Source organism: Ranitomeya variabilis, chromosome 1 (genome assembly GCF_051348905.1).
Source record: "Ranitomeya variabilis isolate aRanVar5 chromosome 1, aRanVar5.hap1, whole genome shotgun sequence".
Classification (NCBI taxonomy): domain Eukaryota; kingdom Metazoa; phylum Chordata; class Amphibia; order Anura; family Dendrobatidae; genus Ranitomeya; species Ranitomeya variabilis.
Window position 1 is genome coordinate 916,374,214 of NC_135232.1, and position 18,481 is coordinate 916,392,694.

Consider the following 18,481-nt stretch of genomic DNA (forward strand, 5'->3'; position numbering starts at 1 on the left):
AAGGTGCTGTTTTCCGATGAAAAGTAAATTTTGCATTTCATTTGGAGATCAAGGTCCCAGAATCGGGAGGAAGAGTGGAGAGGCCACAATCCAAGCTGCTTGAGGTCTAGTGTGGAGTTTCCATAATCATTGATGGTTTGGGGAGCCATGTCAGCCCAGCCATCTACCAGGAAATTTTAGAGCACTTCATGCTTCCCTCTGCCTACAAGCTTTTTGGAGATGAAAATGTCATTCTCCAGCAGGACTTGGCACCTGTCCACACTGCCAAAAGTACCATTACCTGGTTTAAAAACCACAGTGTCACTGCGCTTGATTGGCCAGCAAACTGCCTGACCGTAACCCCATAGAGAATCTATAGGCTATTGTCAAGAGGAAGATGAGAGACACCAGACCCAACAATGCAGACGATCTGAAGGCTGCTATCAAAGCAATCTGGGCTTCCATAACCCCTCAGCAGTTCCACAGGCTGATCGCCTCCATGCTATGCCACATTGATGCAGTAATTGATGCAAAAGGAGCCCCGAACCAAGTATTGAGAGCATTTACTGAACATACATTTCAGTAGGCCAACGTTTCGGATTTTAAAATCATTTTTCACGCTGGTGTTATAAAGTATTCTAATTTACTGAGACACTTGAAATAGAAATATATTTAGAATTGAGAGTCCTCAGTGGTTAATACCTTTTAATGGATATCAGTTAGCCATTAAAAGGTATCAACCACTAAGGACTCTCAATTCTAAATATCTTTCTATCCACTGGCTAACACGGTACCAAGATATATATCTTTCCTGCACTTGAAATAGATCACTTTTGTTTGTAATGGCTCTATATAATAAATGAGTTTCACTTTTTGTATTGAAGAACTGAAATAAATTAACTTTTTGATGATATTTTAATTTAGTGAGAAGCACTTGTAGAGTCAAAATTGTCACTACACCTGAAGATAAATTCCCAAAGGGGTATAATTTCCAAAATGCAGTTACATGAAGGCGGATTCTGCTCTTCTAGCACTTAGGGGCTCTGTATATGGAGTCTTCAAACTATTCTAGGAAAATCTACATACCAGGAGGTAAATAGCGCTCTGTCTCTCCAGAGTCTCGCTGTGTGGCAGTACTCTATAGCCACATATGGGGTATTTGCACATTCAGCAGAAATTTTGGGACAAAGTTTGGTGCCATTTTTACCCATTTTTCAGTGTGAAATGTAAAATCTGAGGCTAAAACAAAATTTTGGTGTTAAAAATGTAATTATTTTCTTCTTCACAGCCCAGTGGTATAAAATTCTGTGATCAATATTATCACTGCATCCATAGGTGAATTAATTGAGAGGTGTAGTTTGTAAAATGGGGTCTCCTATGGGGGGTTCTGCTGTTTTGGCACTTTAGGGGCTCTGCCAATGTGACATGGCACCCGCACACCAGTCCAGCGAAATCTGAACACCGGCAGACTATTCCATCAATGTTTGCATTCAAAATCATCACTCCTTCTTTTCTGAGCCCTGTCGTATTCTCAAACAGTAGTTTATCCCCAGATTTGGGGTATCTGCATACAATGTTGGATTCCATTTTCTCATGTTACCTTGTGAAAAAAAAATTGGGGCTAAAATAACATTTTTGTGGGAAAAATTAGATTTTTTTTATTTTCACTACTCTACATTATAAACTTCGGTGAAGCATCGGGAGGGTTGAATGTGCTCACCACACATCTAGATACATTCCTTGAGTCTAGTTTCCAAAATTGGGTCACTTGTGGGGATTTCTACTGTTTAGACACATTGAGGGCTCTCCAAACGCGACATGGCGTCTTCTAATCCAACAAATTTTAGAAGTGGGAGGTGGAAGTATATTGACATTAGAGCACGGGATCGTAAATGATTCTTTGAAGAACCATACATAAATAATTACAGGCATACATGATTTAAATCCAGAAAAAGTTAAAAAAAAAAAGGGCGCCAAGTGCAGAGGGTGAGGTATGTACAGTCACATGTCTAAATACCTTGTATAAAGGTGTATACTTGCACATTTTTCATGAGATAAAAAGAAGAAATACATGTTTAATTGTGCTCACTATCCTAGTGATTTGAACTTTTTTATATACCGTATATACTCGAGTATAAGCTGACCCGAGTATAAGCCGACCCCCCTAATTTTGCCACAAAAAACTGGGAAAACTTATTGACTCGAGTATAAGCCTAGGGGGGAAAATGCAGCAGCTACTGGTAAATGTCAAAAGTAATAATAGATACCAATAAAAGTAAAATTAATTGAGACATCAGTAGGTTAAGTGTCTTTGAATATCCATATTGAATCAGGAGCCCCATATAATGCTCCATACAGTTCATTATGGCCCCATAAGATGTTCCATATTAAAATATGCCCCATATAATCCTGCATAAAGGTTAATAAAGGCCCCATAAGATGCTCCATACACACATTTGCCCAATATAATGCTGCACAAATGCTGATTATGGCCCCATAAGATGCTCTATAAAGATATTTGCCCCTTATAGTGCTGCAAAAACGTTATGGCCCTATCAGATGCTCCATACAGACACTTGCCCCATATGCCGTAGTGCCCTACAAACGTTAATTATGGCCCCATACAGACACTTGCCCCATATAGTGCTGCACAAACATTATGCCCCTATATAGTGCTGCAGAAACGTTATGGCCCCATATAGTGCTGCACAAACGTTATGGCCCCATATAGTGCCGCAGGAATGTTGTGGCCCCATATAGTGCTGCAGGAATGTTATGGCCCCATATAGTGCTGCAGGAATGTTATGGCCCCATATAGTGCTGCAGGAATGTTATGGCCCCCATATAGTGCTGCAGGAATGTTATGGCCCCATACAGTGCTGCAGGAACGTTATGGCCCCATATAGTGCTGCAGGAATGTTATGGCCCCCATATAGTGCTGCAGGAATGTTATGGCCCCATATAGTGCTGCAGGAACGTTATGGCCCCATATAGTGCTACAGGAACGTTATGGCCCCATAGATGCTCCATACAGACACTTGCCCCATTTGCTGCGATAAAAAAAAAATCACATACTCACCTCTCCATCGCTCAGGCCCCCGCACTTTCAATAGTCACCTGCTCCTCGTTCCGGGCGCCGATCTGTCTCCAGCACTGACGTTCAGCAGAGGGCGCGCACTGACCATGTCACCGCGCCCTCTGACCTCAGCGTCACTGCTGGAGACAGATCGGCGCCCGGAACGAGGAGCAGGTGACTATCGCGCAGCGCTGCGCTCCCCTCCCCGTATACTCACCTGGTCCTGCCGCTGTGTAGATCCTGCTTCCCCGACGCCGCAGCGCTTCATCCTGTACTCAGCGGTCACATGGTCCCGCTGATTACAGTAATGAATAGGCGGCTCCACCCCTATGGGATGTGGAGCCGAATATTCATTTACTGTAATGAGCGGGACCATGTGACCGCTGAGTACAGGAAGAAGGTGAAGCTGCTGCTGCCGGCGCCGGGGAAGCAGGGACCGCGCCTGGACTAGGTGAGTATTTTTAGACAGCCCCCGCTCCCCCTCCCCTGCCGACCCCCGGTATGACTCGAGTATAAGCCGAGAGGGGCAATTTCAGCCCAAAAAAGTGGGCTGAAAATCTCGGCTTATACTCGAGTATATACGGTATATTTTTTATTTATTTAAAAACACTTTTTTTTTTACTTTTGCCATGCTTTAATAGTCTCTATGGGAGACTAGAAGCTGCCCATAACCTGATCGGCTCTGCTACATACAGGCAATGACCAGATCGCCTGTATGTAGCAGAATTGCAATCCGGCAGTGACAACCATAGAGATCTGCAGGAGACTTCTGTTGTCATGCTGACCCATCGGTGACCCATGATCATGTGACTGGGTCACCGATGGGTGAGATTTCTGACGCACTTGCTGGAATCGCAAGTCAGTTTGACAGCGGCATTTAACCCCTTTGCCCCCAAGGGTTGTTTGCACGTTAACAACCGGGCCAATTTGTACAATTCTGACCACTGTCCCTTTATGAGGTTATAACTCTGGAACGCTTCAACGGATCCCGGTGATTCTGACTTTGTTTTCTCGTGACATATTGTACTTCATAATAGTAGTCAAATTTCTTTGATATTACCTGCGTTTATTTGTAAAAAAACAGAAATTTGGCGAAAATTTTGAAAACTTCGCAATTTTCCAACTTTGAATTTTTATACAATTAAATCACAGAGATATGTCACACAAAATACTTAATAAGTAACATTTCCCACATGTCTACTTTACATCAACACAATTTTGGAACCAAAATTTTTTTTTGTTAGGGAGTTATGAGGATTAAAAGTTGACCAGCAATTTCTCATTTTTACAACACCAATTTTTTTTAGGGACCACATCTCTTTTGAAGTCATTTTGAGGGGTCTATATGATGGAAAATACCCAAGTGTGACACCATTCTAAAAACTGCACCCCTCAAGGTGCTCAAAACCACATTCAAGAAGTTTATTAACCCTTCAGGTGTTTCACAGGAATTTTTGGAATGTTTAAATAAAAATGAACATTTAACTTTTTTACTCAAAAAATTTACTTCAGCTCCAATTTGTTTTATTTTACCAAGGGTAATAGGAGAAAATGGACCACAAAAGTTGTTGTACAATTTGTCCTGAGTACGCTGATACCCCATATGTGGGGGTAAACCACTGTTTGGGCGCAAGGGAGAGCTCGGAAGGGAAGGAGCACCGTTTGACTTTTCAATGCAAAATTGACTGGAATTGAGAATGGACGCCATGTTGTGTTTGGAGAGCCCCTGATGTGCCTAAACATTGAAACCCCCCACAAGTGACACCATTTTGGAAAGTAGACCCCCTAAGGAACTTATCTAGATGTGTGGTGAGCACTTTGACCCACCAAGTTCTTCACAGAAGTTTATAATGCAGAGCCGTAAAAATAAAAAATCATATTTTTTCACAAAAATGATTTTTTCGCCCTTAATTTTTTATTTTCCCAAGGGTAAGAGAAGAAATTGGACCCCAAAAGTTGTTGTCCAATTTGTCCTGAGTACGCTGATACCCAATATGTGGGGGGGAACCACCGTTTGGGCGCATGGCAGAGCTCGGAAGGGAAGGAGTGCCATTTGGAATGCAGACTTAGATGGATTGGTCTGCAGGCGTGATGTTGCATTTGCAGAGACCCTGATGTAACTAAACAGTAGAAACCCCCCATAAGTGACCCCATATTGGAAACTAGACCCCTCAAGGAACTTATCTAGATGTGTTGTGAGAACTTTGAACCCCCAAGTGTTTCACTACAGTTTATAACGCAGAGCCGTGAAAATAAAAATTCTTTTTTTTCCCCACAAAAATTTTTTAGCCCCCAGTTTTGTATTTTCCCAAGGGTAACAGGAGAAATTGGACCCCGAAAGTTGTTTTCCAATGTGTCCTGAGTACGCTGATACCCCATATGTTGGGGTAAACCCCTGTTTGTGCGCACAGGAGAGCTCAGAAGGGAAGGAGCACTGTTTTACTTTTTCAACGCAGAATTGGCTGGAATTGAGATCAGACGCAATGTCGCATTTGGAGAGCCCCTGATGTGCCTAAACAGTGGAAACCCCCCAATTATAACTGAAACCCTAATCCAAACACACCCCTAACCCTAATCTCAACTGTAACCCTAACCACACCCCTAACCCTGACACACCCCTAACCCTAATCCCGACTTTATTCCCAACCGTAAATGTAATCCAAACCCTAACTTTAGCCCCAACCCTAACTTTAGCCCCAACCCTAACTTTAGCCCCAGCCCTAACTTTAGCCCCAGCCCTAACTTTAGCCCCAGCCCTAACCCTAGCCCTAACTTTAGCCCCAACCCTAACCCTAGCCCTAATCCTAGCCCTAACCCTAGCCCTAACCCTAATGGGAAAATGGAAATAAATACATTTTTTTAATTTTTCGTAACTAGGGGGGTGATGAAGGGGGGTTTGATTTACTATTTATAGCGCGTTTTCTAGCGGATTTTTGATTGGCAGCCGTCACACACTAAAAGACGCTTTTTATTGCAAAAAATGTTTTTTGCGTTACCACATTTTGAGTGCTATAATTTTTCCATATTTTGGTCCACAGAGTCATGTGAGGTCCTGTTTTTTTGCGGGACGAGTTGACGCTTTTATTGGTAACATTTTCGGGCACGTGACATTTTTTGATCGCTTTTTATTCCGATTTTTGTGAGGCAGAATGACCAAAAAACAGCTTTTCATGAATTTCTTTTTGGGGGGGCGTTATACCATTCCGCGTTTGGTAAAATGGATAAAGCCGTTTTATTCTTCGGGTCAGTACGATTACAGCGATACCTCATTTATATCATTTTTATGTTTTGGCGCTTTTATACGATAAAAATTATTTTATAGAAAAAATAATTATTTTTGCATCGCTTTATTCTGAGGACTATAACTTTTTTATTTTTTTGCTGATGATGCTGTATGGCGGCTCTTTTTTTGCGGGACAAGATGACGTTTTCAGCGGTACCATGGTTATTTATTTCTGTTTGATCGCGTGTTATTCCACTTTTTGTTTGGCGGTATGATAATAAAGCGTTGTTTTGCCTCCTTTTTTTTTTACGGTGTTCACTGAAGGGGTTAACTAGTGGGACAGTTTTATAGGTCGGGTTGTTACGGACGCGGCGATACTAAATATGTGTACTTTAATTGTTTTGTTTTTTTTATTTAGCTAAAGGAAAATATTTATTGGAACAATATATATATTTTTTTATTATTTATTTAGGAATTTTTTTTTTTTTTTTACACATGTAATTTTTTTTTTTGTACATTTTTACTTTGGGGGGGGAGGGGGGCATCACAGTAAAGTGACAGATTGCCGATCTGACACTTTGCTGTGCACTGTGTCAGATCGGCGATCTGACGTGCACAGAAGAGAGGCTTCCCGGCAGGACCCGGATGCAGCCCCGTGGCCATTTTGGGTCCGGGGCTTGCAGGGAGGAGACGCTCGGTACAAGGTGAGCACATCGTCTTGTACCGATCATCTCAGGAAAGCCCGCAGGGAGCCCCCTTCCTGCGCAATGCTTCCCTGTACTGCCGGAACACTGCGATCATGTTTGCGATAGTCAGCTGACACTTGGCCGCGCTCCACCCGTGAGTGCGGCCGATTGCGCTGGACGTACTATTCCGTCCTTGGGAAGTAGGGCCCACCCCACATGGACGGAATAGCACGTCCGATGACAGAAAGGGGTTAACGGCTTTCCACCCGCAGCTGTTCTTGGCATATGTCAGCTGTTCAAAACAGCTGACATGTGACGGAAAAGATGTGGGCTCAGCGCTGGAGCCCACATCAAAGGGGGAGACACGACATGCGCCGTACTAGTACCGCACATGTTGAGAAGGGGTTAAATACCAATTCTAATTGAGCCCCGAAATTTATTGGGTGATTCATGGATGAAATGCTTGTTGTGAATTTTGCCATTAAGCTCCTTATTAGAGAACAGCAAGTTGTGCAAAAAGTACTGAAACACTGAACAGTTGGACATAAAGTATTCAAAAGTTAAGAGAAGGTCACATCAAAGGAATATTCCCATCTCCAAGAACCTATCACAAGATGTTATTAGCAAATACCTCCAATTATGTAGTATAGTTTTTCTGATTCGCTATGTCTTTTTCCTCTTGTGCAGGCATTGCAGGTCCTTAAGTATCCATAATTACGACCACTTAACAGCTGTCATTATATCAGTGGTCGTAACCATGGATACCTAAGGTCCTGCAATGCCTGCACATGAGGAAAGAGACATGGCGAATCAGAAAAACTATACTGCATGTGTAATTGGAGGTATTTTCTAATATTATTATTACACCTACTACATATTGGGATAGGATCTCTGAGATGGGAATACCCCTTTAAGTTAATCTGAAAAGGTCTGATTTTAAGATCATCCTGAAATTTCACCCAAACGTCAATTATCCCGAAATTTGTGAGGTTTGTGTGAGTATATTTTATGTGTGAAATATATATTTATATGCACACACTTGTTTTATGTGCTGCGAGTACTTGGAGCATGTATTTTTACTTGTATATACTACATAAATGCTGCAGGTGGGGGCTCACAGTATGTCCATGACTGTTTGGTGTCACAATTGTTCATGTTTTTTCTTATCATTTTACACCAAATAGCATCTTATCTGACACATCCTTGCCATTGTAGTCCTTAGCCTTTTTACCTTGATGTTTCAGTCGTGAGCTTCCTGTGGTAATTGTTAGGTGTTCTGTGTGAAAGATAAAAGCTGGGATCAAAGGCTTTGTTCTTTATCTGCATCCACATCTGGTCCTGCCTTCATCTCTCGGCAGGTATCCTCTTATACTGACCAGGCCAATAATTACAATCGCTTGTTCATCACCTGTCACCTGGATTTTCCTAAACAGACTCTTTGCTCTTTCATCAAATTTGTACACCCCATACTTGCTAGTTTATGATATCAATTTGGACTTTTCTGTTTTTTAATCTGCAGAGAAGCAGTTGTTAGAGGTGGGTGCAGGCAATGGGAATTCAGGTGTAAAGAGGCTGTCCCTTAAAGAACATTTATCACTTATTCACATGATAGATGATATATATATGTATGTATGATTGCTGGGGGTGTGGCTGCAGAGACCCCAAACAATTTTTATGCCCAGCCATACACTATAAATAGCTAACATGCTAGAGCCTCATCTCCCCCAATATTATTTGTCAGGTTCCACATACCATACACAAGACTGTATAGCAAACCTGACAATCTCAGTGAATTCGGACGCTAGTCCAATGTGTATGGAGGCTTAAGAACGTGTGGCACAATGTCCACTCTGTGACTGGAGCATTAGTAACTTACTCCTTACTTACAGGTGCTTCTCACAAAATTAGAATATCGCCAAAAAGTTACATTATTTCAGTTCTTAAATACAAAAAGTGAAACTCCTATATTATATAGTAATTACAAACAGAGTGATCTATTTCAAGTGTTTATTTCTGTTAATGTTGATGATTATGGCTTACGGCAATGAAAACCCAAAATTCATTATCTCAGTAAATTAGAATCCTTTATAACACCAGCTTGAAAAATAATTTTAAAATCCAAAATTTTGACCTATTGAATTGTATGTTAAAAAAAAAAATGCACTCAATACTTTGTCGGGGCTCCTTTTGCATCAATTACTGCATCAATGCCGCGTGGCATGGAGGTAATCATTCTGTGGCACAGCTGAGGTGCTATGGAAGCTGAAGTTGCTTTGATAGCAGCCTTCAGCTCATCTGCATTTGGGTCTGGTGTCTCTCATCTTCCTCTTGACAATACCCCATAGATTTTGTATGGGGTTCAGGTCAGGCGAGTTTGCTGGCCAATCAAGCACAGTGATACTGTTGTTTTTAAACCAGGTATTGGTACTTTTGGCAGTGTGGACAGGTGCCATGTCCTGCTGGAGAATTACATTTCCATCTCCAAAAAGCTTGTCGGCAGAGGGAAGCTTGAAGTGCTCTAAAATTTCCTGGTAGGCGCTGACTTTGGTTTTCATAAAACAGTGGACCTACACCAGCAAACCATCACTGATTGTGGAAACTTCTCACTAGACCTCATGCAGCTTGGATTGTGTGCCTCTTCACTCTTCCTCCAGACTCTGGGACCTTAATTTCCAAATGAAATGTAAAATTTACTTTCATATGAGAACAACACCTTCGACCACTGAGCAACAGTCCAGTTCTTTTACTCCTTGGCCAGGTAAGGCTACTTTCACACTAGTGTCGGTACGGGGACGTCGCTATGCGTCGGCCCGACGTACCGATGCACGTTGTGAAATAAATGCACAACGGGGGCAGCGGATGCAGTTTTTCAACGCATCCGTTGCCCCATTGTAATGTCTGGGAAGGAGGGGGCAGAGTTTCGGCCGCGCATGCTCGGTCCAAAATGGCGGACGTGACACACAAAAAAAGTTACATGTAACGTTTATTTGTGCCGACGGTCCGCCAAAACATGACGCATCCGTCGCACGATGGATGCGACGTGTGGCAATCCATCGCAATGCGTCACTAATGCAAGTCTATGGAGAAAAAACGCATCCTGCGTCACACGACGCAAGTGTGAAAGTAGCCTAAGACGCTTCTGGCGTGGTCTATTGGTCATGAGTGGCTTGACACAAAGAATGCGACACTTGTAGCCCATGTCCTGGATACTTCTGTGTGTGGTGGCTCTTGAAGCAATGACCGCAGCAGCAGTCCACTCCTTGTGAATTTCCTCCAAATTTTTGAATGGCCTTTTCTTAACAATCCTTTCAAGGCTGCGGTTATCCCGGTTGCTTGTGCACCTTTTTCTACCACACTTTTTCCTTCCAAACAAATTTCCATTAATATGCTTGGATACAGCACTCTGTGAACAGCCAGCTTCTTTAGCAATGACCTTTTGTGGCTTACCCTCCTTGTAGAGTGTGTCAGTGACTGCCTTCTGGACATCTGTCTAGTCAGCAGTCTACCCCATGATTGTGGAACCTACTGAAACAGACCAAAGGCTGAGTCACACATAACGATATCGTTAACGATATCGTTGCAACGTCACGCTTTTGGTGACGTAGCAACGATCCCGCTAACGATCTCGTTATGTGTGACAGCGACCAACGATCAGGCCCCTGCTGGGAGATCGTTGGTCGATGGGAATGATCAGGACCATTTTTTGGTCGCTGATCACCCGCTGTCACCCGCTGGATCGGCGTGTGTGACGCCGATCCAGCGATGTGTTCACTTGTAACCAGGGTAAATATCGGGTTACTAAGCGCAGGGCCGCGCTTAGTAACCCGATATTTACCCTGGTTACCATTGTAAAACTTAAAGAAAAAAAAACAGTACATACTCACATTCTGATGTCTGTCACGTCCCCCGACGTCCACAGGGTTAAAACTGCTTTCGGCAGGAGCGCTGCTAATGCACGTGCTGCTGCTGAGAGCTTCCCTGCACTGACTGTCAGCGCCGGCCGTAAAGCAGAGCACAGCGGTGACATCACCGCTGTTACTGCCGGCGCTGACACATTCAGTGCAGGGAAGATCTCGGCAGCAGCGCATGGATTACCAGCGCTCCTGCCGAAAGCAGTTTTAACCCTGTGGACGTCGGGGGCCGTGACAGACATCAGAATGTGAGTATGTAGTGTTTTTTTTTTTTTACTTTTACAATGGTAACCAGGGTAAATATCGGGTTACTAAGCGCGGGCCCGCACTTAGTAACCCGATGTTTACCCTGGTTACCCGGGTGCTGCAGGGGGACTTCGGCATAGTTGAAGACAGTTTCAACGATGCCGAAGTCGTTCCCCTGATCGTTGGTCGCTGGAGAGAGCTGTCCGTGTGACAGCTCCCCAGCGACCACACAGCGACTTACCAACGATCACGGCCAGGTCGTATCGCTGGTCGTGATCGTTGGTAAGTCGTTTAGTGTAAAGGTACCTTTAGGGACCTTTTGAAACGCTTAGGAAGCCTTTGCAGGTGTTTTTTTGTTAATTATTCTAATTGACTGAGATAATGACTTTTGAATTTTCATTGGCTGTAAGCCATAATCATCAACATTAACATAAATAACCACTTGAAATAGATCACTCTGTTTGTAATGACTCTATAGTATATGAGTTTTACTTTTTTGTATTGAAAACCTGAAATAAATTAACTTTTTGATGATATTCTAATTTTGTGAGAAGCACCTGTATGTATTTTTTTATTCTTTGACTCTCATCACCGGTGGGGTTGAGAATATGATTAAAAACACAAATTAACTAATAGAATGACATGTCACTGGTGGGAATAGATGACAAGGTGCTAGAAATTAGATGCCTGTACTAAAACATGGTTTAACATATTCAATGAAAATAAATATATGTAATATGTATGCTATCATGTGCAATGACCGTACCAGATGGCTATAACCAACTTGCCACATGATAACACCAAAATCGTGAAATATGTAGGAAAACTGTAAGTCCTGGAGAACAGCAATGTATCTTAATCCCTGCTGTACTTCTGGACATACGTATACAGATCTAGGCTGTAAAACCACCTGGGTACAACCAAGCTTTCACAAGGGAGAAACAACACTCAGGAAGCCTATAAGGAAGCCATTGCTCTGGAGGACTCTGTATTACACGGTCACCCTTTATACTACACTTTTGAACCCACAATAAAGAATATCTCCAGTAAATGCTATTTGACCAGCACCGTAGATCCTAGCGTATCGCTTGTCCTGTGTGACTGTGGGAGAGTTTGTCCAAAGACGTTTCACATTTTCTTTGAAGTTTTAGAAAATCTTTTTAACGCAATGAATTTTATAAGGTCCATAATATATGTACCCCGGATTTCACATTCTGAACTTGGAGCTGATAAAGATAATAAGCAAAACACAGCACAGCGGAAACGATAAGCAGCAGACTTCTGTCTCATGCCAGATCTACAGAACAGCTGCACAAATATTTTCTGACTATGAAACTTTGTTTTGATATTTTTGTAAACTCTGAATGTGTGAGACATTGATAAAAAAGACAAAACTATGCAAGAACTAAAGGAACAGGAAAAGAATTACGGTATGTGCTGTCCACATTAGAACTGTGCTTCATGACATCTACCTTAAATCCAAACTCCCTGCAGTATGGACGTCATAGGAGGGACCGAAAAATATCTATTTAGAGGGCATCTTTTAGCAGACCTCTCAAAAGATGCAGATTCTCTGATAATGACATGGTGACATTTTCTTTTGAAAGCTATCAAAGATTGGACAGACACTAATAAGAGACATGTGCGCTAATAGTGTGCAGAAGAGAACAACCGATGGGAGAATATGCAAAGCTGCAAAAAGGTGTATGCACACGGTCAGTCATGTGCAAGCTAAAAAAATACACAATAGGGAGACCTCAACTATGGGAGACAAACTGAGAAAAAAAAATCCAGAAAATCACATTCTGTTTTTTTATCATTTTATTTGCATATTATGGTGGAAAATAAGTACTGTCATTGCCAACAAAGGATATATTACAAAGTATTGAGATTAAATTTTGTTTCTGACCAAATACTTATTTTCCACCATAATATGCAAATAAAATGAGGTCTACCTATGATGTAAATTACAGACGCCTCTCATCTTTTTAAGTGGTGGAACTTGCACTATTGCTGACTGACTAAATACTTTTTTGCCCCACTGTATATAATGAAAAAACAGTAGTAAAATTGTATATACAATGCACACAATATTGCAAGCCCTCATGCATTGCTCCAGCTCATGTGCATCCCTTTTCATACTGTGTTTTATTGCGGGCTTCTATCCTTTGGCCCAAGTGTGTTAGGTAGTTTATTTTATATATAAAGGCTTGTCAGTTTTCAGCACATTTGTTGCGGTTCCTACTTGGACCTGAGGAGTGCATATTAGTGCAGAGGTATATGCCAGTCTACAGTTTCTGAGATATCAAAGATTGCTGAAATGTAGGTGGCCTGGATGTTGGAGTTAAACAGTTATGGCCATTGAGTGGCTTAACAGTCTCCTTACGCCGTTTTGACTCCCCCCTACAATGAGAACCATCATCTCTTAAACACCATGTCAGAGGCCTCTCATCCAGCCTAGTACGACCTCCTGCTTTGAACTGATGATGGGCAGACACAGGTAAACATGTGCCTGCAAATGGAGTATCTGGTTTGGCTTAATACCCCAAGTCATGTGGCATGGCCCTTTTAAAAGGGTCGATATTGACTTTTAAAATATCTACATCCAAAAGGTGGCACTAGATTTCCTTTCCTCTCCCATACTGAAGATTTTAATACATTTATTTTATTATACTTTGCTTGTACAGCGCCATCATATACTACAGTGCTTTACAGACATAATCAAAATCCTTAAAACAGAACAAACAATTTTGAACAAAAAATCAATCCCAATACCAAATAGTGAAGGGCACTACTTTAGCACGGGATGCTCCCATAATGACTGAAAACGATATAGAAAAAAAGCATATTTTGATAAATAAACTTTATATATATTTTTATGGGATATATTTTGCTCTTTTTTCTTTATCGTTTTCAGTACTTTACAGACATTATCATCACTGTCCCTATTGGGGCTCACAATGTAAATATATAAGTTACACAATGCAATTCAATGTCAAAAACTAATAATTGCCAAGTATTTAAATAACATACATACAAGAACATTAAAAAATGCTAGGTACATCAATTTAGGAGACAGTCCTTTTAAATATGATATTTGTCAATCTACTGCAAGAGTTCCCAGTACTACTTAAGCCTTTTATCGTTGTAGGTCAAGTCATAGATGCCTAAAATACTTTAACCTGATTGCAAAGGGTCTTTATTGATCATCATTTACCGTATATACTCGAGTATAAGCGGTAAACAACAATGTGTTCTAGCAGCCAAAAAGGCAAACACAGTTCTAGGATGTATTAAGAGATGCATAGAGTCTAGATCATGTGAAGTAATTATCCTCCTCTACTCCTCCTTGGTCAGGCCTCATCGGGAATACGGTGTCCAGTTCTGGGCACCACACTTTAAAAAAAGACACTGTAAAACTTTAGGAAATTCATAGAAGAGCTACCAGGATGGTGAGTGGACTGCAAAGTATGTACTACAAGAAACAGTTAAAGGATCTGGGAATGTTTAGCTTGCAAAAAAGAAGGCCAAGAGGAGACTTAATAGCTGACAACAGGTATCTGAAGGGTTGTCACATTGTAGAGGGATCATCCTTATTCTCATTTGCACATGGAAACACGAGAAGCAATGGGACGAAACTGAAAGTGAGAAGATGCAGATTAGATTTTAGAAAAAAACTTTTTGACAGTGAAGGTGATTGAGTGGAATAGGCTACCACGAAAGGTGGTGAGTTCTTCTTCAATGGAAGTCTTCAAACAGAAGCTGGACAGACATCTGTCTGAGATGGTTTAGTGGATCCTGGGCTGCATTGAGCAGGGGGTTGGACACTATAGTCTATGACCCTTGAGGTCCCTTCCAACTCGTAACATTCTATGATTCTATTATTATCATAGAAATAGATTTGCTTAAGAATTTGCAACCAAAAATCCAGCAAGTGTTGATGATACATTTTTTTTTTAACAATTTGTAGTCTGGTGAAGAATAGTAATTAACTATTTTAATTGACTGTAATTGAATATTAGTCTCTCTTTGTCTGGTGATATTAGGTTTGTCCCCAACCAGCCCACATCTATTACAACACAAACTGTTGGTTCACATAGTTCCTCAACCTCAATTTTAAAGGGAACATTTCATGTATCCAAATGCTATTAACCTGCAGGTATGGGATTAATGGCATTCTAAAGCTGTGCAGCCACTGTACTGAAAGCCTGGCCACTGGTAGGAAATTAACTTTATTCCTCCCAGCAGCCTCCTGCTTTCAATCATAGTATCATGTCTGGGAAAGCTTCAGTCACTGCTAACTACATAGTGAGGCGGCTGTAGCCATGCCTCGGCACTGACTGATAGCCGGCTCTGTACTGATGCGTTGCTGAGATGTCTTGTCAAGTGAATGCCGGGACATAGTTAGTCACCGCTCAGTGTATACTGAATGTTCTCTGAAGCTGTGCCAACCACGCTTCTCTGACTGAAAGCCGGAGGCATAAAGTTCATGTCATGTGGCAGCTCACTCATCTTTCCTCTATCCAATATTGTTTTTAATTTGAGCAACATACTGCTAAATCGTAGTCCCCAGTTAATTTGAGGGCTAGGCACAGAGCTGAATTTTTAATGTAGGGTCCTATGTAAGATAGGTTGCCTTGTTGTTTTTCGCAGGGCTCACACACTTTGATCAATCTGTGTATCTCATGTTTTTATGTGTGTAGCAATGATGTACTTAATAATGTTAGTAGAATGCTGTTGCATCTGGTTTGTATCACTTTACTGTAGTCTTTTTCTTAAAGGGACTCCGTCATCAGAGGATGGCTGATCAAACGAAGTTCTGCCATTTGGTTCTTCACAGTGGGCCAATTATTTAAATACACCTTCGGACCTTCTTGTTTTCCCTGAATCTTTTGCTTTCACTTCTTTGATTGACATCTCTGGCGTCATAGGGCCAGAGAATGGTGGCGATAGATGGAGAACAAGCAGGTGGGAAGGTGTAGTTAGGTGATTGGCCCCGCCGTGAAGTACTGAGCATCTGTACTTGGTTTGAACAGTCATTTTGTGCTGACAGTCGCTTTAACAGCAGATGCGCACAAGGATCATTTTGAGATCTGTGTTGTAAAAAAATAACTTTAGTAGATTCGTTAATTAGCTAATCAAATATCCTTAACCATTTTACCTATCTATACACAATGCTTATTGCTATGATTCAGCCAAACATCACCATTTGATGTTGAAACGGGTTATTCTTTCTTTGTAGCATAGGCCACTAATACTCATTAGAGGGGCACTGAGTTCTAGCACTTTTGCTTATGAACTTTTGAATGGTCCATAATGTATGCTGTGTACTGATGTGTGCGCCTATCAGTGTTTGTACAGGAAACCTGCAATAGTAGCTAATAATCAAAATCTGCAGATAAGAATCTCTTTTCTTTTGTGTGTGTTCACGTAATAGTAATTAAGTTTTGTGTGTTGGTCCATCCTGTGCTTACGAATTTAAGCTTAAAGGTACCTTCACACTAAGCGACGCTGCAGCGATATCGACAACGATGCCGATCGCTGCAGCGTCGCTGTTTCATCGTTGTGTGGTCGCTGGAGAGCTGTCACACAGACTGCTCTCCAGCGACCAACGATGCCGAAGTCCCCGGGTAACCAGGGTAAACATCGGGTTGCTAAGCGCAGGGCCGCGCTTAGTAACCCGATGTTTACCCTGGTTACCAGTGTTAAATGTAAAAAAACAAACACTACATACTTACATTCGCGTCCCCCGGCGTCCGCTTCCTGCACTGTGTAAGCGCCGGCAGTAGCAGGGCACAGCGGTGACATCACCGCTGTGCTTTGCTTTCTGGCCGGCACTGACACATTCAGTGCAGGAAGCTCTGAGCAGCAGCACGGACGCCGGGGGGACGTGACAGACATCAGAGGGTGAGTATGTAGTGTTTTTTTTTTTACTTTTACAATGGTAACCAGGGTAAATATCGGGTTACAGAAAAAGTATAATTTAGATACAGCAAAAATCTAGTAGGTGCACCTATCCTGATAAACTGACCCTACATTGGCCTGCTGTCCCTTCCTATCAGTGGAGGTTGGCACCCTGATAGATTATTTGGCGCCCCCACTCCGCGACGGCTATCGCCTGCTGGCCCTAAATAGGAGGAAAGGAAACATAAAACTAAAAATAAATTACCTAATTAAGTCCCAATTGGGAACTCTGCATGGACACACTATCTTGCAATATTATTGGATCATCATAAACGGCACAAAAAACGGCTATAGAGAATGTCACACCGTAAACTGCACAGTAGATGAAGTTTCATGCAGATATACCTATGCGGTAGAGGTCAATATTCAGTGCCTAGGTTCATGCATAGTATAGTGGGCCAAGAAAATAGACAATATCAGAGACAACTAGTGAGGGGGATCTCATCCCCAAGACAAAACACTTAGCTCTCAGTCAGAACGCCCCGTTCCCAATTGGGACTTAATTAGGTCATTTATTTTTAGTTTTATGTTTCTTTCCTCCTATCCAAGTCTCACCATTTATGCACATAGATATATCATTGTGTAACTGTGCGTTACTAATACTACATCTAATTCTATGAGCGTCTATGTCATATGACCCTAGAATGTTGCCATGTCTGGGACTTCATTAAGGGAGGTTGTTAACATATATTTAGTGTGCACCTTAGACTCTTCTACCCTTGCTTTTTTTCATCTCTCTTAATTGCTCATTGTTTTCCCACCTATAGCTGGCTAGTTATATTTAGGGCCAGCAGGCGATAGCCGTCGCGGAGTGAGGGCGCCAAATAATCTATCAGGGTGCCAACCTCCACTGATAGGAAGGGACAGCAGGCCAATGTAGGGTCAGTTTATCAGGATAGGTGCACCTACTAGATTTTTGCTGTATCTAAATTATACTTTTTCTGTATTCACTGGGAAGTGGTATTTTTAAATATATTTAATAAAATTGATATTTTTAAGGGGTTTATATGTCACACGGTTTTTGATTCCCCCCTTCTTGTTCATTTTTTCATATGCTTTTACTAAATATCGGGTTACTAAGCGCGGCCCTGCGCTTAGTAACCCGATATTTACCCTGGTTACCATTGTAAAACATCCCTGGCATCGTTGCTTTTGCTGTCAAACACAACGATACACGACGATCTGACGACCAAATAAAGTTCTGAACTTTCAGCAACGACCAGCTATATCACAGCAGGATCCAGATCGCTGCTGCGTGTCAAACACAACGATATCGCTATCCAGGACGCTGCAACGTCACGGATCGCTGTCGTTATCGTTGCAAAGTCGCTTAGTGTGAAGGTACCTTAAGGATTTTTTGGTCAGGAGCATGAGGGAGGTTTCCAAAAAGTTCAGA

General features: G+C 41.9%; 1 protein-coding gene across 3 annotated transcripts in view; it reads left to right on the top strand.

Annotated features, from left to right (window-relative positions):
- The window catches only part of AFG2A (AAA ATPase AFG2A), a 701,600-nt gene that overhangs the window by 141,554 nt on the left and 541,565 nt on the right, over positions 1-18,481 (top strand). The window lies entirely within an intron of this gene.